General features: G+C 44.5%; 1 pseudogene; it reads left to right on the plus strand.

Moving 5' to 3' along the window:
• Nucleotides 1-5,318: 5,318 nt before the first annotated feature.
• Nucleotides 5,319-22,143, plus strand: LOC142802967 (techylectin-5A-like; annotated as a pseudogene).
• Nucleotides 22,144-27,296: the final 5,153 nt, after the last annotated feature.

Raw genomic sequence — 27,296 nt, forward strand, 5'->3', positions numbered from 1 at the left:
TTAGCCCTAGAAAGATACTCATGTCGTTTCATATTATAACCATAGTTTTCTGTACTTACTGTGCGTTTGAAGTCTGCTGCTGCGACTTTATAATCACATCAATTTTTTTTTGCATTGGTTGACCAGCAGTTGTTTCCATGCAGCTTTCCGTTTTCTATAGCTCCTCATGCACTCTTCAGTCCACCATGGACTAAAAGAACCTCTTGTGGCCGAGTCTAATTTAAACGCTGCGTCTTTTACTGATCTTTTTAACACTGCACACAGACTCATGGCCCTAATGTCACCTTGTATGTCCTTGCGGTGATCAAAAGTAGCCCTCAAGTCTTTTTCTAATTTTCTATAGTTGAGGAATGAGCAGGCCTTTTCGGCGACATGTATTCTTGGAAATTTCAGTACAAAAATAATAGGCAAGTGGTCACTGTTAGTAGCACCGTCTAAAGTTTTCCACGAACATATATTTAGAGATGAGCTTGAAAATGTCAAGTCAATTACATATTTAGAGAGACCTCGGACAAAAGTAGCAGATTACGAATTTAAACAAGATAAATTCTTGTCAATAGCCCATTCCCACAAGCGTTTTTCGCTTAAATCTGTTTTAAAACCCCAGGCCACATGATGTGAATTGAAGTCTCCAGTGATTAATATATACTTTCTGCAGGCAGAGAACATATCGTCTAGACTTCGTGTGTCTTGCACCCCGGCTGGGAAATACGCATTTACAAACGACAAGGGAGAAGCGTCTGGTAATATTATGTCTAGTATCAAAATTTCACATTCTGGAGTCACACAACGATAAGAGATCGTAGCTTTGTGACTAAACTTAGTTGCTATCAAGACAGCAAGCCCACCACCTCTGCTAGGTCGGTCCAATCGAAATAGCCGATAATGTTTTAGGTAAAACTTCTGGCAGGTTGAAAGCAAGGTTTCTTGCAGTGATATAATATCCGGGGAAAGTTGTGAAGAAAGGTATGATAGGTCTGTGGCTGCGGAAAATATAGATCTGCAATTTTACTGTAATATGGTTAGTGAACCTATTTTGACGACAGAACCGTCGCAGAAACTGCTTGGTCCAAAATGTCATTTCGCAAAAAGTCTTTCTTAGACATGTTCTCAAGGAATTCTTTTTTGGATAGATACTTTTTAGATTTCGAATTACGCGAAGAGTTTTTTTATTGGGGAGATCGGGTTCGCTTTAGAGCCTTATGAGAGTCCTTATCCATATCTGCACATGCTTCCGAATCATCCGTAAGATCACCGTCTTCCGTTGTTTTGACAGTCCCTGCCTCAGGAGAAACCGCTCGCTGACGTGTTGTCGCACTTTCTGTTTCCGTACGCTGCGATACCAATGATGTCTGAGGAGCCCAATCGTTCGTAGATGCTACACCTAGAATTTGAGATAGTTGATTGGAAACCAATTGTGCCAAGCTTTCAAAAATGTTGTTTGCGAGGCGTTCCATTGCCTTTTACATAGCCTTTTCTACGGCCTCTGCGATAGATGTTGCGAGAGATGCATTCATGGCGGTGGTATTACGTGCTGCAACACCTGCATATTCTTTGGATCTCTCCTGCATTTCTGCAACGGCTTCTCTCCGAGAGCACCGCTTGCGTTCTACAATATCCAATGTGGCAAGCTCCCTTTCTTTTGCTTTGTGTCCGCTAGCGTGCCTTCTTCACGGTTACAAGCGGACAGCTGACCAAGAAGGCTCTTGCTTGCTTGTTCCTTACTTTTGTGGCTCTCACCCACTAAGGGGGATTGGCCAAGAAGCCGGTGGTTAATGCAAGTAAATACCTATAGATTTTCTAGATTAGCGGAATATGATTACTGTGTTTTGACTGTGAAATTAATTTGGCGCAATGTCAGAAAAAAAAAGAAAAAAAGGAAAGGCTCTTCCGCCATGTTTTTCTACTCTCACTTCTTCCTCCTCTGCTTCTACCAACCATCGCTACCTTCATACGTCACATGTACAGTCATTAGGCCAATTATTTGTCTTTTGCACGCAGAAGTCCTCTGATTCATGCAGTGTATGGTCAGGACTAGCAAAAATTCCTTTCTGTAACGTATTCCTGGAACGTATTGATTTCTGTAACATATTAAATCATGCTGTTCGTTATGACGTTACCTCTTGCAACAGTCATAAGTGATCGTGCCAAGTGTGTGTATTTAGACTTCATTGAATATCGTGAATTGAGGCGACTAGTGTTGTTGCGTTCAGCGGCAGATCTTCAGGCGGCAACTTGAATTGCCGGTTACGGCGGTCACATTTGCTCATCTTTGAATAAGCAGTCGGTGGTTATAAAACTTCTTCAGCATTGTCCGCTGGTGTTTGTTGCGCTTATGGTAGTTACATGATTTTTGGACGTTGAAATGGTCGCGCGTAACAATAGGCGAAGGCTTGTTATTACCATAAATCATTGAAAAGTTGAAAAGCACAGGATGCCTCCGCGACCAAACTGGCGGACCTCAGTGATCTCCTGGAGGTGAGAAGTGGCTTTTCGAAGCTCCACTTGAATTGCCTTTAGGTTCTTCATCGGAATACTGCCCCCATCTGTAGGTACCAGCGCCACAGGGACACTTGTCGCTCCACTGCGTAACAAATAGTCTATCGGAAAATCCTTGGCGGGTGTGGAAGCTAACCAAGGGGAGTGCCCTTGGCCGGGGGAAGAAAATGACATCAAGATCGAATGACTCGCTTCAGCTGAGAAAGACCAATACAGTTACGGAAAAATAACTAACTCTCAAAGAACAATAAGAATACTGCCGCCCGATCCTGAGCCCGGGCAGCTTCTTCACAGTCGAGCCTTACAGTCGAAGCGCAGGCCTTTGTGTCCGCTAGCGCGCCTTCTTCACGGTTACAAGCGGACAGCTGGCAAGAAGGCTCATACGTCATGTTTTTCTACTCTCACTTCTTCCTCTTCTGCTTCTACCAACCATCGCCACCTACATACGTCAAATGTACAGTCATTAGGCCAATTATTTGTCTTTTGCACGCAGAAGTCATCTGATCCATGCAGTGTATGGTCTGGACTAGCAAAAATTTCTTTCTGTAACGTATTCCTGGAAGGTATTGATTTCTGTAACGTAATAAATCATGCTGTTCGTTATGACGTTACCTCTTGCAACAGTCATAAGTGATCGTGCCAAGTGTGTGTATTTAGACTTCATTGAATATCGTGAATTGAGGCGACTAGTGTTGTTGCGTTCAGCGGCAGATCTTCAGGCGGCAACTTGAATTGACGGTTACGGTGGTCACATTTGCTTATCTTTGAATAAGCAGTTGGTGGTTCTAAAGCTTCTTCAGCATTGTCCGCTGGTGTTTGTTGCGCTTATGGTAGTTACATGATTTTTGGACGTTGAAATGGTCGCGCGTAACAATAGGTGAAGACTTGTTATCACCATAAATCACTGAAAAGTTGAAATTGGAGCTTACTAGCATGCATAGGAAGGAAAGCGTCTTAAAAAAAGAATAACGTATGTTGTCGAGGAACGTTGCCCTTATTTGTTGTGCGAATCACTTCTACAATTTTCCCGCGTTAGCACCTGGCAATAAGAGAATGAAAATAATCAAGAAAGCAGTAGTCACTGAGAGGACAGGTGATTATGTAGTTGCAATTTTTTGTCGACTGCATGTTTTTCTTACCATCCGGTCATCTACAAAATTGAAGTTTATGTTTTTTAATTTGTGTTGTCTTTATTTTTAAAACATACAGAGCAATTCTATGCTACATGAAATTATTTTTTTTGGGGTTTTCTTGATAGCTTTCTTCGCTGACTTCAGACAAGAGGCTTCTGCAAGAAAACTTAAGCCCACGCTGAGTACTTCTTTCAGCTTAAGAGGTTTAGATATCGAGCCTCTCCGGTGTTTCAGGAGGTCTGTTTTGACTCGGGTAGTTCATTGAACTGTTTGTACTGCAGGGTTTAGATAAGCGTTGATGCAAGACACATGGCGCTGCCTCGTCAGCTAATGTTTGAAAGAAAAAGAGGCACGGAAATGCAACACCGTATCCCCATGAGTATCAGCTTGGCGTGCCATATTTATGACGTTCGCTTTGCTGCTGTTGGCATGAATATTGTTTGCACGTGCACTCCATGTGACGTTCCTTCCCAATACCCACTTTGTACAAAGTTTTTATGCACACATTATGAACAAAGCATTGATGTAGATCAGTTATCGTTTGGATCAGTGACTTCTACGTAAGAAAACATTAGCGCTAACTGAGCACTCTAATGCCATAAGCTTAGCGGTCGTAAGTTCATTATTAGCGAAGAAACTCCACGTTGAAGTTTCAGGTTTAAATTGTGCGCAAAAATCGCCGCGTGTATCGTCAAAACGGGAAAATGTATTTTTCAAATTTTTGCTACAATGGCTGATTGAATTTTCTTAAACTTTGTGTGCAAGGTTTATGGCATTGACAGATGATATTGTACTTCAATTTCATCGATTAGAAGCTACGCAGGACCCAGTAGACGCCATCGAAATTTGTGACGTCAAGGTGTTTGGTGTGGGAATGTCAGTATATGGCGTCTTCACCCGTATTTTCTTTTCACGTTTTTTCTCTCTTACTGGTCGTCGTGTAGCGGTAAGGGTGGTGTTTTCGGGATTGGAAATAGTACATTGCTAATACGCTAAAAACTGTTTCGCTCTTCAATGTTCCTTTGACGCGCTTGCTTTATTTGCCAGAACCTGCACGTTAAAACACCTGGGGCATTCATAATAAATCCGTTTCTGTTGGAGATGTACTGTCACAACCTTTCTGTGTCTTAGGAAGCCTACCTTATTTTACAGGAGTACAAGCGTATTTCTAACAAAGAAGACAAACAATATGATACCCAGAGAACGAAGTTCATTCGACTTCTTTTTCCTGTGTTGATAAGGCTTAATTGCCTGTTATTTTGAAATATCTCGAAAATATTCATTTAGCAGCGCGTTCACAAGGTTGCGCGCCTGCTCCTTGCACAGAAATGTACATGTACCTCACCTTGGGTTGTGAAGAAGCTTCGGAAAGTCCACGTACGCATATTTAACTGAATTTTAACCATTTAAAGTTTTAACCGTTTGACCATTTAATGTAAAGTCATGATCGACTTTAATGGTGTGTTTGTCATTGTTTGTCATAATCTCGAGTGTGGTGCGAGCTGTGAAAGGAACTATAGTGCCGCAGTGTTCCCGGGATTAGCTAAAATACGCTTTGTATAAAATTTGAATGATCTCAGCGTGAAATGCTGAATGAAAAAAAAAACGCTTTGGATTAACTCTATTACAAAGCAAACCGAAGTGCTTAAGTGAAGGCAACGTTATCCCTCTACTTCGCAGGCACAAAATGGCCGCCGGGATACTCCGCTGCCGGCTGACGATGCTTGTCTGGATCGCCATCTTGTACACGGTTTCCATGGTAGCTGGGGTAGCTGCCCGGAGGGCGACCGACATCCGTCCGACAATCGAGGAAGCCCAACAGCATGCGCAAGAACTGGCCATTATGCTGGCCAAACTGAAGAGTAACCTTCTTGTTTCTGTCACCGACGATCTCTAGTTGTACGCGAGAATCACGAATGACTCTCTGTCGTCTGTCGCAGTGCTACCACTACAGTATTAGCTAACCCATCTTTCCATTTCGGTGGCTTGTAATCTTGTCTTGAGTACTCATTTTCTTGAATAAAAGGAATGCTAACCATGTAAATGGAGAGCCCTCTGCATTATTAAAAGATGGCACGCTGCTGGCTCGCTCGGCTTGACCCGCTTCCTAACCTGAACGACACGTGCCACTTGCACTGTTATAACTTCAGGAACGTAGATGTTACTACGTCAAGGTGCAGGTAATCTACAGATGAAGTTGTGTGAACTAGAACTCTAGCATTATTTATTTTCGGTTCTTAGTTGGGGGTATTTGCCCATGACTGCATCTCAATACAGTCAAGATGGGTTCTAGAGAGCAATGAGTACGATGACATTAGTGATAAAGAGGCTTCAAAGTAAAGATAGAATCTAGGCTACTGTCGAAAAACAGTGCATTTTTAGCATGTCTCTTAATGCAGTATATGAGGCAGCTTACAATTCCTCGTTGGGAGAAATTCACAAAGGGGACTTCTTAAACAGCAGTTGTAGGAGATAGGTCTCATTCTGAAACGCAAGCAAAGCAAAGAACTGCTGGACATGACCAATAGAATGACGTTACGTAAAGGGTATGGAAAGGACAACAATGATAAACAGCGGGTTCATGAAAATGATATTGCAAGTTAGGAAACATACATAGTTGAGTACGGGGGCAATCGTTAGGCTGTTTAACGTGCTGTTTTGAAAATGGCGCCTCCAATCAACTGTATGTTTAAAAATCTGTTGGACCTATAAAAGACTGCTTATGTGCTTGCCCTTGTTGTACTGTGCTTACTAAAAAATTACACTTAAACGTTTATGAGCCACTTGCATTTAGGCTGCGGCTATAGTATAATTGGTTATTCATAAATAAAGGAACCATTTCAATGGTAAAGCTACCAAGCTGTCTCACCTGGTTTATTAGAGGGCATAATATTTTGCCGTTACAGTCATTATAAAATATTCCTTCCTCACTTTTTGATTTTTTCTAGTGAAATAAAATAATGATGGTAGACGGCTTGAACGAGCACTTTTTTGGCGTTCTCACCGTGTATTTAAAGTGCCTATATGCGACACACCTTTATCAACAATCTGTTTAGCTGCTATGATGACCCGGGAAAGTTTACGCGTGTCAGAACGGCCCTGTTATTATTTTTTTGTTTTCTTCGTGATCGCTTTCTGTGCAGCCACTATCCTCCCTCGACACTGCATGCACTGATCTCCTTGGCGCTGGACAGCGTTCAAGCGGAGTGTACACCGTGTTCCACAAGGATGCCGGACCTTCGGGACAGAGCGTCTACTGCGATATGGACACTGACGGTGGCGGATGGACGGTGAGTGATCCGGCATGGCTCGCGGCATAGAGTTTTCTAAAATTCACGACAGGAGACTGTGGCGCTGCGATCGTTTAACGAGCATGGGTAAAGTCAGCGTTACTAGACTAACATAGTCTAGTAACGTTGGGTAGACTGACCTAGAATATAGGCCACTCTAACCAGGGGAACGGTGGGTAGTACACATATTTGCCTAGTTTTGTATTGTCCTCGTACTTGCGTGCCTCGCATGCACTTGTGGCTTTGCTTATTGCTGTGTTTTTGTTTCGTTTCAAACGAGAGAACGGGCCGTTGTGAACTTCGTGACATGATTCGAATTTGTGAGCATAAACAAATCAACGTGGTGACGAGTAACTAAACCTTTGCTGAATTTCAAATTGCGGCAAGGCAGATTCAGGTGACCCAGAGCCAAAAAAAAATCAAGACTAGAAAAGACTAGACAAATACGTGTACTATACACATCATTTCCATGGTGGCGGAAGTGCCATGCATTGCATTTACCATAAACACTAGTGCCAGAGTTCCCTCTAGTGTACTTATGGGAAACTTATGGCTCGCGGTAGACTTTTAGAGAAATTTTGTGTGTGCGCTTGTTTTCTTCAAACGGCCTCGCTTTAAGCTATATTTTTAACTTCGGAGTTGTTATTTATTGGGCCGAATGTTGGAGTTTCCTATAATATCTACTACAGGAAAGTCTGACGCTGTGGTTATTCTGCCATCATGGGAACGATTCGCGGTACACAGATTTGCTTTGTGTTCGCGGCTTCAAACACACTTGTGGCTTTGTTTATTTTGCGCTTTTGGGTTTCGGAATAAAGAGCGGGCCGTTGTGAACTTCGCGAGCGAATTAGTTAGCCTAGAAAGGCCAAAGTAGTGAAGAGACTCTTCTGAACGTTGGATGAACTTCGTCTTGCAACAAGCCGTATGCAGGCCATACGGAGCCGAAAGAATAAAGTTTAAACAAATCCTAGCACTATACCCATCATTCTCAGGCTAGTTAAAACGCTGTGCGTTGCAGTTACCATAGACACTAGCACCAGAATTTGCTGCTGTACTTGTAGAAAACTGTAGGAGTCGGACAACACATGAAGGTGCAAGGCATAATGACGCTCCGGTCACGGCTTTGGTCACGGACGAAGTCGCAGCCGCAATGAAAATGTGAAGCGCGGCTTCAGCGTAAAGCGCGGCTCAAGCGTCTTAGGTCACCGTAGCAGAGGCAGGTGCGGCAGCCGCCGCCACACGTCCTTTCCCGTTGATCTTAGGGAGTTTTAGAATAGCGTTTGCAAGCGCTGCGGGCGTAGCAGGCGCCATATGAGTTTAAGAATAGCGTTTGCCCTGCTGCGATCCGCAACGAACGATCGCAGTGACACCGTAGCCTCGAAACCAGCGCTTGCGGGCCACATGCGGGCCGCCATCACCGCCCGTAGCCTCGAAACCAGCGCTTGCGGGCTCCATGCGGGCTGCCATCACCGCACGCAATTACGGATTTTTTGCGTGCGGTCCGCGAACGCGAACGCCTATTCACGTTACGACGCACGCGCAGTAGCAGCAACCGCACCGCAAGTGCTCGCGGTGCGCTATTCTAAAACTCCCTCTTATCTCTACAAATAACGCAATCGCAAACAACTACGCAAAATCAGGAAATATCCCAGACAATCTCACAAAATCACAAAGGTAATAGCAAACCACATTTCCACTGTTCCGGCTGATGTCATGCCGGGTGGAACTGCAGAGTAAGTTTTTAAAGAGTGAAAGGCCTGCACTCCGCCGTCGCCATCGAAACTCGCAGCGCCGTGCAAGCGCGCCGAGTAAAACAACCGGAGCGCCCGCAGATGGCTCGCACTGTGCCGCACCCTCGCTCTCTCAGTCATTCTCGCCACCGAGGCAGCAACGCTAGGCTAGCAACGGTCTCCCTTTACTCTCCCCATTCTACCGCCTTCATGAAAGCAAGCAGCGCGTCGCAGTCGTTTGAGTCCCACTTATAAGGAGCTTCGCTCGTCCGTTATATTCGTACACGGAACAACTGCTACTTTTTATTCGCAGAGTGCAGTACCCAAAGGAGCAAATAAAATTTGGGCATGTTTTCGGTTTTGCCTTTGCGCAACGCTACAGATTAGAAATGCGTTGTCATAGATGCCATGCATCTTGGGTGTCATAGGACGACGTTTTCAAAGAAAGGTGCAGTGGTGACCACAGCCCTATTGTGTTGTCTGTTTGTGATGTGGAAGAATAAATAAATAAATAAATAAATAAGTACTGCTGGTGCGATAAAGTACATCCTCGCACGCACGCTTGTGCATGCGTGCCAAAGCGTCACAGAAGTCTTGCAATGAGAAACAGTCACCGAGAGTGAAAGAGAGATAATTTTATTTAGCAGTCATCGAAGAATTAGGGACTGTTGTTGTAGAGAAATTCTGGACAAAGGGAGTTGCTGTTTTCTGAGAAGTAAACTGTTTCTCTGAGCCTCATTTTAGAACGCGAAGCCGACGGTACACCTATATATGCTCCCAGAATAATGAATGAGAGCATACACAAGTGTGAGGGAGACTTATATGCTTTACTACAGGAAGGAAACAGGGGTGAGTTGGGGCTTATAACAAGAACAGTGCAGATGGGTATACTCTATAATAAAAACATGACATTGCAAACAAAGGAGACAGAAAAAATGGGCGAAGCTTGGGCTAAGCCGCGCAAGCCTTAAGACAGTGAAATTAGAAACTTATAAATGCCAATTCGGTTTTTTTATTACAAGTATCTGCAGCGCCATGAGGGCATTATTGCAGGGGATAATACGAGAAAAAATAATCACGTAAAAGAATGTATGTTTACATAAAGACAAAGATAAAAAATGAGCTAATAACAAAGCGGTGTATGTAACAATAAAAAGTGACGACATAATTCAGGCACAATGTTAATCAAAAGAAGAAAATAAAAAAAATAAAACACAGCACAAGCAAAAGCAAAGGGACAGCTAGCTTACAGCTCTCGGGAAATTTGAATGTAAAAACGACTGGAACTGGGAGAGTGTTTTACAATATGCTATTCCTTTAGGAAGTCTGTTCGAAAGCGTTGCGGTGTGAGGAAAAAATGAATAATGGGACTCATTTGTGCGGCACAGCGTTTCAAGAACTTTGCAGTCATGATCACAACGCGTAGAGATGAAGTGAGGGGGAAAATGTACAAGTTTTTGTTAACACCGGTGAGATATCAAAGTAAATACAAAAATAGTTCCAATTTGTGTTTAGAGAAATTTATTCTCACGGACAGTGAACATCAGTTACAATGCAGCAGAACATTGCGACAGAACACAACATCCACACACACATCAAAAGTTGTTACAAAAAGATATGTTTACATATGTACACGGGACACAACATACACAGATACATAACAATCACAAAAAGATATGTCTACATATTCACAATACATGGTAAACGAAGAAGACACAAATTAAATGTAAAGATCTCTATGTCAGACATTTACGTAGTATTTACAAGGTTGAATTATTGAAATGCTGCTTTTATAATTACCAGAGACAAACCTGGCTACGCGATCCTGGATACGCTCAAGTTTATTTACAATACATAAGGTGTTTGGGTCCCACGCTGCGCAAGCGTACTCGAGTAATGGGTGAACGTTCGTATTATAAAAGTATTCTTTAACCCTCTTAGGGGCTTTGTAAAAATTGCGTCTAATGAAGTTACGCATTCGGGAAGATTTTAAAGTAACATGTTCAGTATGCATAGTCCATGACAGATTTTCTGAAAAATAAACGCCAAGGTATTTGTAATGCTGTACCCGTTCAAGTGATATGTCGCCCAAATGATAATCCGATCTCACAGGCAAACGTTTGCGGGCAAGAGAGATAAATTGACATTTAGAACTATTCAAAGACATACACCATGTGGAGCATCAAGTTTGAATTGTGTTTAAATCGGTTTATAGTCTAATGACGTCGTGTTCGTTTATTATGTTCCCACAAATGACGCAGTCATCTGCATATAGTCTGGCATTGCAGTGAAGACACTGCACAATATCGATGACATAAATCGAAAATTGCTTGTAGGAATAGGTCTTAGCTAGGTGAGTAAGGTTGTTTTTGGGTTGTTTCTGGGTCGTTGCTCGGCTCCAGCCAGATGATGCCACGTAGTTTTCGCGTTGATTCTCAGCACAGAGAGCTTTAGTTAAACCACAAACAGCCCCAGAGATGACATGGACACGTCATCATTCGAGTATATATAGGGCCTTCCATCGTTTCGGGGTTCCTGTGACACACACCCGTTAGTTGTGCTAGCTGCGGCCTTCTTGGTTCTTATTGAATCAATGATAAGCAGCGGCTTGTATTCAGTTTTTGAGGCGCACACTCGTTTATGATGATGATAGTATCTTGGTATGGGGTGAACAAGTATTTTTCTTTAATTAAATGTATATAAGGAGAGGTTGGTGCCAATGCGTGGCGCCGGCTACTCCTCTTCTCTTGCACAAACGTCGACATCGCACATTTTGTAGCAAGCACAAGGCTATACACATGTACATTGCACAACAATTACACAATGAGTTCACGCTTTTCAACACTGAGTGTCCACACCACACAGAAATGTGTCCGCACCACACTGAGGTTGTAAAAACACGAGTAATCATGCCAATTTAAGTGCTCACACAAAACGTGAAAGTTCAATAAAATGTTTAAGGTGATCTTCTCGCTTAAATATGATATGCGAGGGCAGTGGCCTGCTGTCCATCATGGTTGATGGCTCTTAATCTAAACACTGCGAAATCACAGTCATATCGTGATGGGCAGAGACTGTGCCACTATCTTGCCTGTTTCAAGGAATGCTTTTGAAGCCGATATATAGTTACGAAACCGTTGGTTTCATTAGATATATTAGGTGCAGATTCTCCAGTCAGTCTCTAATCATTTTAAAGGATGGAGATATAGCTATCAAGTCACATTCCCGTTATCTTCTCCTTTTTTTTGCCCACCTCTATCACTCTTTTGCTTCTCAACTGCTTTAAAAGATTCTTAGAAGGAATGACCCCTTACAAGGTTGAGTACCACCAGGGAACATCTTGCGGTTTAATGTGCGTCAAACGTCTACCTTTAAGGATTGTAATATCCCTCTGAATCTAAACAGCTTAAAATACTCATTGTGTGTGTTTTCACACTTGCAGGTTATCCAGAGGCGAGGGCAGTTTGGCAACAGAGTCTACCACTTCTACCGCAACTGGACCGAATACGCTCATGGTTTCGGTGATCCGTCTGAGGAATACTGGATTGGTAAGACCTGGCGTCGAGTTTTGTGGCGGCACAATGTCTTCTACGGAAGAAATAAGGCATAAACAAGACAAACACAAGAAGAAAAATGGATGAACGCCTACAAGCAACAGATCCTATTCGAAGAAAAAGGGGGATACAAATAGGAAAGCATTTCGACAGCGCTAATCAGATGTTGTTCTTAAAAGCGATAAAAGTTGTACGTGATGGCATATATTTAACAAAAATAGAAATGTGTCAACGACACGTGGTGTAGAGCAAAGTAGCATAAAAATGAAATAAATATTGTAACGATTACAGCAACAAAACCTTCAAACTGATAAAACAGTGCCAGCCGTTAAAAAAGAGCACCTCTTCATTTTTTAGGCCATGCGCAGTAGGAATTTTACCTAATACGAGATGTTATTGCAACCAAATGCTTCTAAAAACGACGTTTCGCATTCGTATGCCACTTTTGATGGTTTGCGTACAGAGGCTGGGCTCTTATTTTTTTATACAGAAGGCCCCTTTTAGCTCGCGTGCGGCTTCCTCCCGACTTGTACCGAGAACCAAGGTTTGTTTCAAACGAGGAACTCGTCCGCAGGCTTTAGAATGGATTGCGAAATTGAATCCGGTCGCTTTATAGAATGAATACACGTGTTCCTTTAGCCGTTCACAATATATGCTATAGATCAGAAGCTCATGATTCATCAGGGCATTATTTGCCACTTATAGCCTCGGCGAGCGATTGCCATGGAGCTGCGGCAGCACATTGCTGGAGCGACTATCGCAAAAAGTAGGAGACTCTTAGCAACATGCAACCGAAGTCATCTAAAGGTCCTTGATGCGCTTCATGCTGCGTGATCTCCTACAACGGCAATGCAGTGGACATGAAGCTATCATCTTATGGAGAGCACCAGCATCAATTTCACTGTCACCATCATTTACATATTTTGGTTTCGAAGCTTCGAATATTTTTTAAGAATTCAGATGTCAACAGCACAATCAGCAGGAACTCGACAATATTGGCCAGTGTAAGCCATTTGCGTAACAGTGTCGTTTACTTGTCGGCTGTGACATCTAGATTACAAAACACGACAAGAAGCTGTTCCCGTCTATCATTCACCGCTTTGAATTGAGGGCATGCAAAGCATAATTCAACACGCAGCGAATTCCACGCGGCTGCCACATTTTGGCAATTGGCAGTGTAGCTATGTACAAAAATTGGGAGACGGCAAGGAACTACGACTTGTGTGACATGTCAAAATATACGTTTTCTGACTTATTTAAGCAGAATATTGGTCTTGAAGAAGTTATCAGATACTCAATTTAAACTTTCATTTATTGATTTGTGGGGTTTAACGTCCCAAAACCACCATATGATTATGAGAGACGCCGTAGTGGAGGGCTCCGGAAATTTAGAAAACCTGGGGTTGTTTAACGTGCACCCAAATCTGAGTACACGGGCCTACAACATTTCCGCCTCCATAGGAAATGCAGCCGCCACAGCCGGGATTTGATCCCGCGACCTGCGGGTCACCAGCCGAGTACCTTAGCCACTAGACTACCGAGGCGGGGCTCAATTGAAAATTTACGCATTTGTTTTTATGTACCATAGCAAAATAATTTTCATGTCTGCCTAATGTTCCCATAAATTCACGTACATTAATTCTAAAGCACTTTCCGGAAACTCTATATTGATTGATATGTAAGGTTTAACGTCCCAAAACCACCATATGATTATGAGAGACGCCGTAGTGGAGGGCTCCGGAAATTTCGACTACCTGGGGTTCTTTAACGTGCACCCAAATCTGAGTACACGGGCCTACAACATTTCCGCCTCCATCGGAAATGCAGCCGCCGCAGCCGGGATTCGAACCCGCGACGTGCGGGTCAGCAGCCGAGTACCTTAGCCACTAGACCACCGCGGCGGGGCAACTCTATATACAAGGAGAGATATATACAAGGAGAGATTTAGTAGCCTCACTAGTGTAGTCATTGTGTATTGCGTAATTCCGACTCCACGATTTACAGTTAACAGAAGAACAGTCAATTTTTCTGCTGTCGGACGGTGTAATTGCTTGGTGTAACACAGAACCAACCACGTATAAAAGCAGAAAAGAAAAGAAAGAAAGCGAAAAGAGACAAAGAGAGAGAGCGAAAGAAAAAAAAGTAGAAAGAAACTTTAAATATCATAGAAATAACGAGATTACAGAAACACAGAAAAATTGGAAGAAAAATAGAAAAATAAAAGAAAATAGGAAAGAAGAGAAAACCGCAGCGAAACACAGTAACATTTTTCAAATAAGCATTTAAATTTTCCACAACGCATTCTTCGCCGATTCTTCAGAGTGGGCACCTGCCATAGGTTTGAAGGAAGAACAAACAGCTCCGCACTTCCGTGAGGCTTTGTACCACGATAAGCTGCCTCAATTTTTTTGAACATACAACTGCATTTCGGAGAGTTTGAGTATTATAAAACAGCCCTGATATATCTATGTAATTTTACCTTTGCGCCATATTCTTCTTCATTGTTGCAGGCAAGAACGCGCTGAATGCGCTTACATCAGGCGACGAGGCGATGGTTCTTCGCGTGGTACTCAGCAACAGCACCGACGACAGCGCTTCGCTCGGCTACGATAGCATCCGCGTGGATACCGAAGACCAGCTCTACAGGTTGCATCTAGGACGGTTCTCGGGACCAGAAGGTGAGAGAAACGAGACAAACGACCACACTGATATTTACTACACTTAAAACTGGTTAACAGGTTCCTATACTATTTCATAAATTGCTATTGTCGCGCTGCGGCGCAATATGCTGAGATGACATCACCACAGCTTGAATAAAGAGAGAGAGAGAGAGAGAAACTAGAAAAAAGGAAGGCAGAGAGGTTAACCAGATGCTAGTATCCGTTATGCTACCCTACACTGGGGTTGGGGAATAGGGGGTTGGAAGAGAAAGGGAGAGTTAAAAAATAAAGAAGAGAAAAACACCGACACGCACGCACACACAAAAATCAGTTTACTCAGAGGCGTTCCGACGGCTAGTAGTTCACAAGAAGCCCAGTAGCACTTGCACGGCTTTCTTCTGTGACGATGAGTCATGACGATGGCGCAGTATACTTTATTCTGACAGCGGCTGGTCATCTAACCTGTTTAGATTATTAAAAAGTGTTGTCTTTCCAGGTTGTATTCGGGCAGTCACACAGGATATGTCGAATTGTTTCTTCATCTCCGCAGTGTGCACAGTCAGCGGTGTCGACCATACCTATGCGGAACGCATACGCACGAGTAAACGCAACTCCCAACCATAGTCTGAACAGAGCAGTAGCGTCGCCTCATCGAATTTTTATTGGAAGCTGTATGCTTAACGTTAGATCAAGGGATCGTAATCTTACATGCGTAAAGAGAGGCTCATTCCAAAGAGCCATGGAGCGTTGGCGAGCAAGCATGCGGAGCCTCCTAGTAGCGTCCGTCCTTGAAAGAGGTATTGATTGGTTGATGTCTTCTGTATGGGCTGAACGGGCAGCTTGATCAGCTCGTTCGTTACCGATAATACCACAGTGGCTTGGCAACCACTGAAATATAACGTGGTGCCCTTTCTCTGTTATATAGTGTAGCATTTATACTGTTTCAAATACCAACTGCTGGTGTGGACCACGGCGTAGATTTGACAGAAGTGACGGCAGTGCCGCCTTGCAGTCGCAGAAAATCGTCCACCGTTGCGTGCTTTGGTCGTTTATAAAACGCAGCGCAGCGCGAAGCGCTGATAGCTCTGCTGCCGTTGTTGTGGTTGCATGAGCTGTCTTGAGTTTGATGGTTGTGGCGTGCATTGGAATAACGACCACCGCAGTTGAGCTGTTTGGCAGGACGGAGCCGTCGGTGTGGACGTGGGTGCAGTCTTGGTACTTCTCGTACAGCAGAAGTAAGGCGAGCTGCTTGAGGGCTGGTATTGAGAAATCTCGTTTTTTATGAATGCCTGGTATTTCCAGGTTGATGACTGGCTGTTTGAGGCACCATGGAGGAATTGAAGGTCTCGCCGCCGGCGTAAAACCAGTTGGTAGGGAGTCAGCATGTGTAGTTATTGTTCGACAAAAGAAAGTATGAGGTCTATCCGCTGGTAGAGAGGCTAGGTGGCGATGGGGAGTACAGCCCACATGCCTTATGTGTGTCCTCAAAGCTTCAATTTCAATATGGGTCTGCACGAGGTGGTTTTGGCTATAGCTATAGTCGCCATTGTTGAGGCACCTTGAGGCAGACCTAGACATATTCGAAGCGCATGTGCCTGGACGGTTTGTATCAGGCGTCGATTTGTTTTGCTGGCGTTTGATAATGCAGGCAGACTGTATCGTAAAAAGCCAAGGAAAAGCACCCTGTACAGTCGTAACATAGCATTAGGCTGCATTTTCCAAGTCTTTACAGCGAGAAACTTGAAAAGATGGCATATGTCTGTCAATCTCTTTTTTCAAATACGACACATGAGGGCTTCATGATATGTCTCTGTCGACTATGACACCCAGAAATTTGTGAGATCGACGATATGGTATATTTTGACCGTTAATTGACACTCTGTAAATCTACATGGGTTTGCGCGTAAATGCCAGAAGAGCGTACTTTCCGGAGGAAATTTCCAGGCCTCGATTGCGCAGATACAAAGCAGTTGCAGTAGCAGCTCTCTGTATTCTCGCTCGTAACTGCAGGCGAGTTACCACAGATGTCCAGATGCAGATGTCATCAGCGTATGTTGATAGATAAATATTGTTTGGTAGGTGTGTATGGAGAGCAATTAGTGTTATATTGAGTAGCACGGGGCTCAGTACACCACCCCGAGGGACGCCACGACAACTGAAATGTGCAGACGTGTTCCCGGTCTCTGTACTCACAAAATAGGATCGCATTTAGAGATAACTGCGTATCCACTTAAACATTCGGCCACCCACTCCATTCTCTACTAGTGCGGTAAGGACGGCTCTATGTGTAACGTTATCATAGGCTCCTTTGACGTCAAGGAACAGAGACGTGCAAAGACGCTTATGGCCTTTCTCGTTCGGGTTCAACGTACGTGGTAAGGTCGATGACGCTATCGATCGATGATCGACCACGTCGAAAGCCAGCCATGGCATTTGGGTAGATCTCATGATACTCCAAGTACCACTCGAGTCGGCCGAGAATCATTCTCTCCATCACTTTACCCATGCAACTAGCCAATGCGATTGGGCGATAGGAGGAGAGTTCCAATGGTGATTTGCCAGGTTTAAGCAGTGGTACTAGACGACTAGTTTTCCAACTTAAGGGGACAGTGCCCTCAACCAACAATCATTATATAGCTGAAGTAGAGCTATTCTTGCACGCTCACCCAGATGATACAGGGCTCTGTAGGAGATTCCGCCAGGTCCTGGTGCAGAGGTACGTTTGCATGAAGCGAGTGCTGCCTTGAGCTCCTGAATGGTGAACGGGAAGTCCATACAGGAATCACGTGGTGGCGGACAACTGCTCGAAAGTGGTGAACTGCTAAGTGCTGTAGTTTGCCCTGATAATCCGGTGCATAACTCTTCAGCAACGTTCACATCTGGTCGATTTTGGTAAAGGGCTAAGGCCTTGAATGGTGACTTCTGAATGAGGGATGACCACAAGCCTCTTACCGTCCTCCATATCTGCGATAAAGGCTTACGAGGGTCGAGTGACTCGCAAAAAGTAATCCAGCGTTGGAATTCTAGCTTGTCCAGCCGACGTTTTATCTTCCTCTGCATACGTCTAGCAGTCCGTAAATCTTCTATGTCCTTCGTGTGCCGGTACCTTCTTTCAGCTCGTCGTCGCAAGGCTCGAAGCCGCTCTGGCTCTATGTCGATGTCCATGATTCTTACAGGGCATGGGATAGTACACACAGTCTCTTTTACAGTGCTCTTGATGGCCTCTTGTAAATCGGATATGTGTTCTTGGCATTGGTCTTCCATACGAGACTGAAATTTTTTCCAGTCCACTCTTTCAACCATGTCGCGCACTTTAGGAGGCGACAATTCTCTGATCTTGACATATGTTGGAATGTGATCACTCCCATGCGTTTCTATATCCGTAAACCATTCAGTATGTTTCACTAGGCTTCGCGAAACAAAAGCCAAGTCGAGACAGCTACTGTATGTGGAGCCACGTAAAAATGTAGGACTGCCATCGTTCAGTAACCAAAGTTTGTTGTCAGAGGCAAAAGACACCAAGTTTCTGCCCTTCATGTTTGTATTCTGACTTCTCCATAATGTATGATGAGCGTTAAAATCCCCAATGATAACACACGGGTCAGGAGTTAACGCTATGATGTCTCGTAGTCTTTATTGATCGAACCGGCTTGATGGTGATAGGTATGCGCCAACCATCGTGATGTTGAGCCTCCTCTTTTTCACTCTTAAGCATACGTATTGGTTTCCGTCATGAGGTGGTACAGGTTGAAGGATGTAAGTGAGGGCTCGGTGAATACATCAGAACATTGCTGCTTTCAGTAACAGTGGACGACATAAAAGGTTCGTATCCCGAGAGACGTATTGCACTCGATAAGTTCGGCTCACAGATGACGATTATGGGAAACATACTGACGTACAAAAATCGAAAAAAGTCACCAATGCATGATCTCAGTCCCCTGGCATTCCACTGCAGTATTGCTGCTTTACGAACCTCATACCTGAAAGACAGTGGTGGGTTTGCCATGGTCTACTCTAGGGCTGCTAGCACTGGACTAAGCGCGTCCAGTACTTGAAGGGCACTTTTGGCTTACGGTGTATTCATGTCGCTTAAAAACACGCAAATGGTGTCCAGTAACGATCTTAGCACCCCCGTCACGTGATGATCTGGCTTCCCGGCCGTTGCAGCATGTTGTGCTTGTTTTTGAGGCGGCTTCTGTTTAGGCTCAACAGATCGTCTAGGCTGAAGGGGTGGCCATTCCTTTGGAGAGAGAAATCTCCCAGCATCTTCTTTTTCAGCGCAGGTGTTTGCCGTGCTAGGAGCCACGCCTATCGATTTCACTTGAGTTTCTGACTTTCTCGTCAGATTTTGAACTGTCCTTCGTGAGGACCTTCGACGATGACAGCGCCTTTGTCTTACTTTTTGCGCAACTTCTCTGTGAGTCGAGTTGTCTCGCACCATTTGCCTCAGAATATGAACCTCTTTCTTAATCTGAGGACAGTCCTTGGAGTAAGCACTGTGAGCTCCTTGGCAGTTGGGGCATTTCAACGTAGTTGCATCACAGTCGTCTTCTGAGTGGTGTTCAGCGCATCGGGGGCACACTGCGGAATTTCTGCAAACGCCCTTCACGTGGCCAATCTTCTGGCACTTGAAACACTGCATAGGCTTCGGAATAAATGGGCGAACCTGGTGACGGAAATGGCCAACTTTCACGTAAGAGGGAAGACAGTCACCCTTGAATGTTATTCGCACACAACGAGAGTTGCCTAGGCGACCAGCATGCACATTGACGTTGTTTTCACTCACTGGTTTTATCAGTACAGGAAAATCTTCATTGGCGATTTCAGTGTCTATGACATAGATAACTCCTGTTACGATGTCATCATTCGCTGGTATGATGGATCGGACTTTGTTGTTTCCCAGCTCCGACACATGCTGTAGCGTGTTCAGCGCACTCGGGTTTCTCACGTCGATTGCCAAGATATTCTTCCTCGTGTTTATCCTGATGTTCTTGATCTCGTTAGGCACAACGTTTTCAAGGTACAAGGACAGTGCTTGCCTGTTGAGGATGCGTAGATTGGCAGCAGTATTCTGCGGCACAAACAGAATGGAGTGAGGCCATCGCTGAGGCGCTGTCCTCACAGTGGCTGTACTTGATGCCGATGATGCGTTCATGATTCTTCGTTTGGCCTTGTGGTAGAGCACAGGTTCAGAGCCGTCTTCCGAGGACTCGTAGTCTGATGCAGAGTACAGCTCGGTGTCCTCGCTCTCACTAGATGGATTAACACGCTTTGTTGAAGCAATGCCCGTGGATGAACTGGTACTGAGCGGGATCTCCAGGGATTGTACATTCATCACCACGATGTAGGGAGCTGGAGACCCCGCTGTCGCGCTGTGGAACGCATAAAATACAGCACAGACCGCAAGATGTGTTCCACAAGAGAATCATTTCGTCTTCCTCTCTCTTGAATAGAGAGAACGGGAGAAGTTTACACTAGTCATGCAAAGCTTAAGAAGTGGCAAAGCTGGTTGATCTTAGGAGCTTAACATGATTTTCTTGGTTGGTGGTCTTTCCTTGGCACGCACAAAGTAGAGTCAAGTCGCAGAGTGTCACATAGCTTGCAAGAATGTCCAAACTCCTGCGCCAGGTCTCATCTGCGAAGCTGGCTGTGGTACCCCTTGTAGAAGCGCCGTCCTTTTGTCACTCGTATTCAGCTTACGTTGGCGGGAAAACTTGGAGCTGCGGCTACGGTCACTGCCTCCGTTGATGAGCGCGGCTCATGAGAAAGTGCTTTTAGTTTTTTTTGTTTTTTTTTCACACATCCGACCTTTCATCTCGAGCTGGAATGTTGAATTCGAATGGTGGAGTCAGAGCAAGTTTTTATGCTCATTTTGGAGCGATTGTGTTGCAATGACACAGTGAGGGTGAGAGTCAAGCGTTCGAAGGGGAGAGCCGGAGTGAATTTGGAGCGGGAGTTGGAGTGCACCGGAACTTGGCATGGGGTAGCTTCTTTAGCACACTTGCCTGCGTGGGGAACTTCCCTGTAGTTATGGGGCGCCGCCTATCGTGGCTTGTTTTGGTGGCAATGGCAGACGACATGAATTGCTTTCCTTGCTAGATAGTGATAGTTCCGAGTCAGAAAGCTGTTCCTGCACGACTGGTTCTCGAATAGTGTCAAAGACGCTCAAACTGACGTGCACCAGTGCATGGGGATTCAATTCGTGTTAGCGGAATGGAACAGCTGTGTACATGGTACTCGGCAACTCGCCTCGCGAAGGATAGATCTTCCGCTTACACCTTGTTCCAGCGGCACATGTTGTGTTCCAGTCGCAGATCTGGAGCCGTTGCTCTACGCCGAAGACAAGTGCTCTCTTACGGAGTCCGTGAGCTACTTGGAGAACTTCGTTGCCGTCGCCCGTACTACGCTGAATACGCTTAAAGTTTCGCTCTTAAAAACGACGAACGCTATGTAGTATCGTACTAAAGACTGTTTACGTTCATACAAGACGTGGATGTGAATGGCACGGAAGATGACAAAAGTCGTTAGTAAGCGTGTCACTGCGTGTGTCTTTTTTCCATTGTCCTTTTCAGGTTCTTGACAGCGCGAAGTGATGACAGCAATGTTGCCAACTGCACACGAGAACTAAAAGCTGAAAGCTGATCATTGTCACAACATAGTAGCGCAAAGAAACGGAATAAAGGGCACCAACAATCACAGATTGATGCTTGGGTTTAATCCTAGCAGAAATATATGAAGAAAAAAAACGAGGAAGACAGAGGTTACACGAGGAAGGATCAACCTCTGTTCCTTGCCCATGTAATCTCTTTGCCTCGTCGTTTTATTCTGTACATACTTCTGCTACGATTAACCCCAAGTTGCAGTCTGCGCTTGTTGGTGTCCTTTGCACCGTTCTCGTTTGTTTGTGGTACGCCAAGTTGTCATAATGAATCTATACCAACTGCCCGCCTTTCAACTCTTCTAGAAAGCTGATTTTCCCGATTATTGATCACGCAGGTTGGGACTCGATGGCAGTACCTAACGGGCACAACTTCTCCACGTTCGACCGCGACAACGACATGTGGCCCCAGAACTGCGCCGCCACTTTCCGGGGCGCCTGGTGGTACAACAGTTGCCACTCAGCTAACTTGAACGGGCCGCACCAGAGCTTCGCCGACGGAATCGAGTGGAGCCTGCGAGGATCACCGGTGCCCCTTCACTATCATTCCTACCCCAGGGTTCGGATGATGATACGACCAGCGGACACGGAGCGCTTATTAAAGCGTCTATCATCCTGAATGCGGTGGCAACTTTACGAGCGGAGGCACCCCTCTGTCATCCGGAAACCGTAGATCTCGTTTTGATCTTAACATCGCTACACCCTGTAATGCCCCAAACGGGATTGCGCATCAAAGCGAATCAAAGCAAATTGTTTCCACTTATTTATGATCACTGAGAGAATATGAGCACGAAAAACACAAACGTCATCCGACTTACAACGTCAATACTGCAATAATTATTCACTTTTGAGAAAGCGTCTAAAATGGCAAAACTATCTGATTTATGAAAATTGCTGCTTCGAAGAATATAGGCATTACGTTACCCCTGTGTGCCTTTGAATTGTGAGCATCTGAAAAGATCAGCATAGATTACGCATCGGGCATTGTAGGGCTAAGATACACGCTGTTAAGCGTTCCCGTAATTAGAAACCACTTGCTACAAGAAACCGTTAGTGCTCACTTGAAAACGGAGAGAGCACTCAATAACTAAGAACAGATGGTGGCAACTCTTCGAGCTGTAAGCCATGCAAGTTCACCGTGCATTTGTTTAGATAAAACTATACGTGCAGCTCCAGCGTCGAGCTTGTTTTTTTATTTCTTGTAAATAAACAATAACGAAACTCAAATAGAGCACTTAAGGTCGCATACGTGAAAGGGGCGCATTTGTGCTGGTCGGATAATAAGAAATAAGTTTTCACCGAAAAAAAAAACAAGACACATTCAAAATGAGTACACATGCGAAGAGCGCTGCAAGATGCACCTTTATATACCTTTGAGCAATACGCGGAGCCACATTTTGTTATCATCACACTGCCTTCTCAAATACCTAAGTAATTGTAAACAAATGGGCCGAAACAAATGCCTAGCTTTCATAGAGGTAGTCAATGAAGGGTGAAGTGTGGAGAATGGCGGAATTAGCGTATTTATTTACGCAGCGACCAGCAGCTGCACAGGTCCGCGCCATCTTGTAGTGGTCTTTAGCAGGCCCCGTAAATTCAACGCTATAGTTTCGGTTTCAAAGAACGCGCACACTGGTAGCGGTTGCCGGGCATGCTAAGATCCAGTTGAATGGAGTGAGGTTGATGTGAATGTTCACATTTATTGGCTTTCACAATTTTTTACGAAAAAAAAACGATAGCCCTGTAAAGAACTTCACTTTAGTATACATGTCTTTTTTTATTCCTTTTGTCGTAAATTTTAACTCGGGTGAATCGCGGGAAGTTATTGACTAGCGTTCGTAGCGCTTGCCTCCACTCCTTTTCGCCCCTTGCTCAGCAATATTAAAAGTTAGATCGCGCTCAGTTATCTCGCTTGGTTCGCGTGTCACTTACGGGAAAGATAAATAGAGTAAGTTGGGGCGGACCGAGAATGGAAGTTGAAGGAAGCGACGCCGAGCAAGTCGACCATGCATTCGCCCAAGAAGGCTTAATTGGGCAACACATGTATTCCGCGGCTATGCGGTGTGCTAACCCGCAACAGGTGATCACAAAAATTTGGACCCATTATTGGAGCAGGTATACATTTTGAATGATACGTACATTTGAGTAAACCCAGATCTCTGCAAGCCTGACTGGACTAACAGAAGTGCAGTGTCGCTTAACTATTTGGTGAAAACGACAGCGAAGTACTGTCGGGAAAATCTGTTTATTAAGACGCTTGAATTCGGTTCGGCTCGGCTACATAGTTTTAGTTTTATTTACTTTTGGCGCGTAGCTCAAATGAAGTCAAGTAATTATAGGCTGCTTCCTGCCCATGAAATTCTTGTAGCCGTGGTTTCAAAATTTGAGTCTTTATTTCTAATAGCGTTGCTCAGATACACGTGATGTACTAAATGCTTTTAAAAATTGCAGAGAATGTCGATGGAGCCAACATTATGACAAGTTACCTTTTCTTCGTCAAGGCAAAGCTGTCGCCCTGACGAATACAAGTCAACTTGCCGAAACACCGTCTCCAGCGACGTTATTTTTCGACAAACTTTGGTCGTTTCAAGTTTCTCCGTGCCTCTGAAATTCAGCCTCATTGTATTCAAGTTCTGTAAGAAAACTACGCGCGCCGTCGATAACAAGTGTGATTGAGTCAAATACGACGTGCCCTACTCGCGATTGTTGATAATTTTTCCATTGGTTCGAATATTATAGGTTCAACGTATGCTCCTTATGTCCATATGTAAGGTGTAAATTAAATGTGCGTTTATAGACTGAAACATTTATACAATGCGTGTATCTGTGTTTTTATACAGAACATGCAATAAAAAGTGCATTTCATTTGTGTTGATCAAATTTCATCTTACTGAACGATCAGTCAGCTTTACTTTCAGAAAACATAAACAAAATTTACAAAAAAGAGTAACTAAACTTGATGGCCGCATTTCCCAAGCGGCCAGCGGACCTGAAAGAAAGAAGGCACGAGCGCAGTACGTTTGTATGTGAAGTGGGAAAGAAGGCCTTCCGCGGCAAGTCCTCAGTTTTTCAGTCGTTTCCCCCTATTTGGGAAACTCACTATTGATGCCACGGTAGAAATTTTCATAATTTATTTCTATAGAATGCCCGGCAACCGCCAGTGGTAAAAGCAGCGCTGCCACTGCCGAGAGCGAATGCATGGGAGGTATAAGGAGCTTCCACCCCCTGTTTTTAGTTTGAAGAAGACCCCTCTCGAAATAGGACTTGAATGTACGGTACACCACCAGTCATGTTTCTTCGAGCGAAAGAAATATTTTCAGTACACTCACGCCGCAACCCTCGTTCTGCATCTGAGTGAATGCTGAGGCCCGCGTCCGGAAAATTTGCTTTAGCGATAACGTGAAGGCACAAGAGACCAGCAAAAGCAATTGCATCGAGTAATGTACGAGTGGCAGTGACATGTTTGTTTGGATTCGTTTATGCGAAAACCTACTTGTCTCGAACCAATGCGTACCGTATACTGCAAAAACGCGCTTTCGTGTTCATACCTACCATATTGTACACAAGTGTGGCAGGAAATGTGCATTTAGACGTGCGCTATCGCAAGTACGTTTCTCGCCACGCACACTCGCTTTCTCACACTTGTCAATGGCGATTACTTTCTTGAACTGTCGTGGCAGTGAACCCACTCAGAGTGCCAACAACGGAAATAGTTTTTTTTGTTTGCGCAAACTTCTGCTATAGCTGCAACATGAACACGTTGTTTTTTAGCAGTTCCTTACTGAATAAAAGTTGCATTCAGAATGACATGTCTTCTCAATGGCAATATAAATTCCAGCAATTTACAGCTAAGTTGGTTAATGGTGATCCGCTAGCCACCTGTTCATAAATACTGAAGTAGTAGCCCGAGATAGATGTATTCGAATGCAGGGATCAAAATGATTCTGTGAAGTGTGAATTAATTTCTTCAATTCGAAACTGCTTTGCATGTCTCAGACAACTTGGCATGTTCAAGATAGGGGTTTTCTGGGAACAAGAGAACTACAAAATACTTTCCACCGTTGCCTGTCGAGATTATCGAGGTGTCACTGTATATGTCATTGTGCTTGGCGAGCTGTAGATAGGTCAGATGGTGAAATCCCGGCTGCGGCGGCTGCATTTCCGATGGAGGCGGAAATGTCGAGGCCCGTGTGCTCAGATTTGGGTGCACGTTAAAGAACCCCATGTGGTCAAAATTTCCGGAGCCCTCCACTACGGCGTCTCTCATAATCATATAGTGGTTTTGGGACGTTAAACCCCACAAATCAATCAATCAATCAGGTCAGATGGTGATTTCGTCCTCTTGTATTTCCTCTCTTCCCGGTGACGGATTGCACGAAGGTATTCATATTGTGCGTCAAGGTGTGGTCTTGGTAGTGATACATTCACAAGTATTGTATTCGGAAGTTGTATTGGGAAGTCGTATTAAGAACTTTGAATATATAAAGGGGCAGCAGCAGGCATAGGATTGAGTTGAGTGGTGGAACATGGAAGAGGCTTCTGTCCTGCAGTGGGTATAGTCGGGCTGATGATGATGATGATATCAGAAATCATTTACAGTGGATCTGTATATGATACGCTAACTTTCAGTGGATCACTACTTGATAAAGGCATGAAGCCCCATGCTGCACGACTTATGGAGCTCTGGTATGTTCTGAAGCACTAAAGCGTATAACATTCTGCGCCCTCCATTGAGCAGTGATAAAAAACGCATTAAAAACACACTTGGGGAATAAAAGAATAAAAACTGAAGAAACAAATAAACGCAGTAAAATAACCTGCCTTCACGCTGGTTGACCTAGACAAGCTCCCAAAGCTAGCCTTGTAAGCACTGAACCAAACAGCCACTTCTTTCTCAATGATAATGATAAGTCTTGCCGCACTTTTTAAAGTAATTGCTGTATTGCTTTATTAAAAGAGCCTATTACTTCTAGTATAGATTACCGAAGGAAATGTTTAGAATTAATCAAGTACTCACGGAGTTGGAGGGATTTGTCGCACGCTTCAAACGATTTAACCCTCCTTTCGTACTAACTAGCACGCCCAAAATTATACAGAATGGAGAATATGGGGTACGATGCGTCTCATCGTCAGTGCACGTCATGACTACGTGCACCTTTTCTTTTTTTTCGCCGAACGCGTGGGTTACTTTAGATGCTATGGTGAACACGTACTGGACACGTGGCGGCACCCCACGCTAGCTACGGTAACTATACAGCTCAAGGTGCTCTAATTAGCCAATTACCGTGGTGTTTGGGTTCATGGCGCTGTCGTAGGAGCTTATGGCAGCATTTTTAGAGGGAAAAGGGAACGATTTATAGCTCACGGTGAATTCATTGTGAATTCCAGCCCACGTGCTGCAATGTAATTCTTGGCTCGCGTGCATTTCGCTTCTGTTTAACGACGCTCCCCTGAAATGGTTGGGAAAGGCGCAGCTCGCAGAAATGCAAATGGGTAGCCAACTGGTGATCCTTGATTAGGCCCGCTGATCTGTTGTAGCCAGTCGGGCCCTGGAAGAGGGGCAACAGCCACCATACCCATACAAAGCTAGCGCTGATATGAATGTTTCTTTTGTCTCTTTCACCTCAAGATGGAGAGAGACATAACTTTATTGAGTTGAAAAGGAAATCGTTTAGGAGATAGATTGATGGGGCCCCGTGTACAAGGCTACACTGGCTTGCGCCACCAGTCGGACGTGGTCCAGGAGTGCTATAGTTGCACCTCCGGGTCGCC

This window comes from Rhipicephalus microplus, chromosome 3 (genome assembly GCF_043290135.1).
Source record: "Rhipicephalus microplus isolate Deutch F79 chromosome 3, USDA_Rmic, whole genome shotgun sequence".
In the NCBI taxonomy this organism is placed as follows: Eukaryota; Metazoa; Arthropoda; class Arachnida; order Ixodida; family Ixodidae; genus Rhipicephalus; species Rhipicephalus microplus.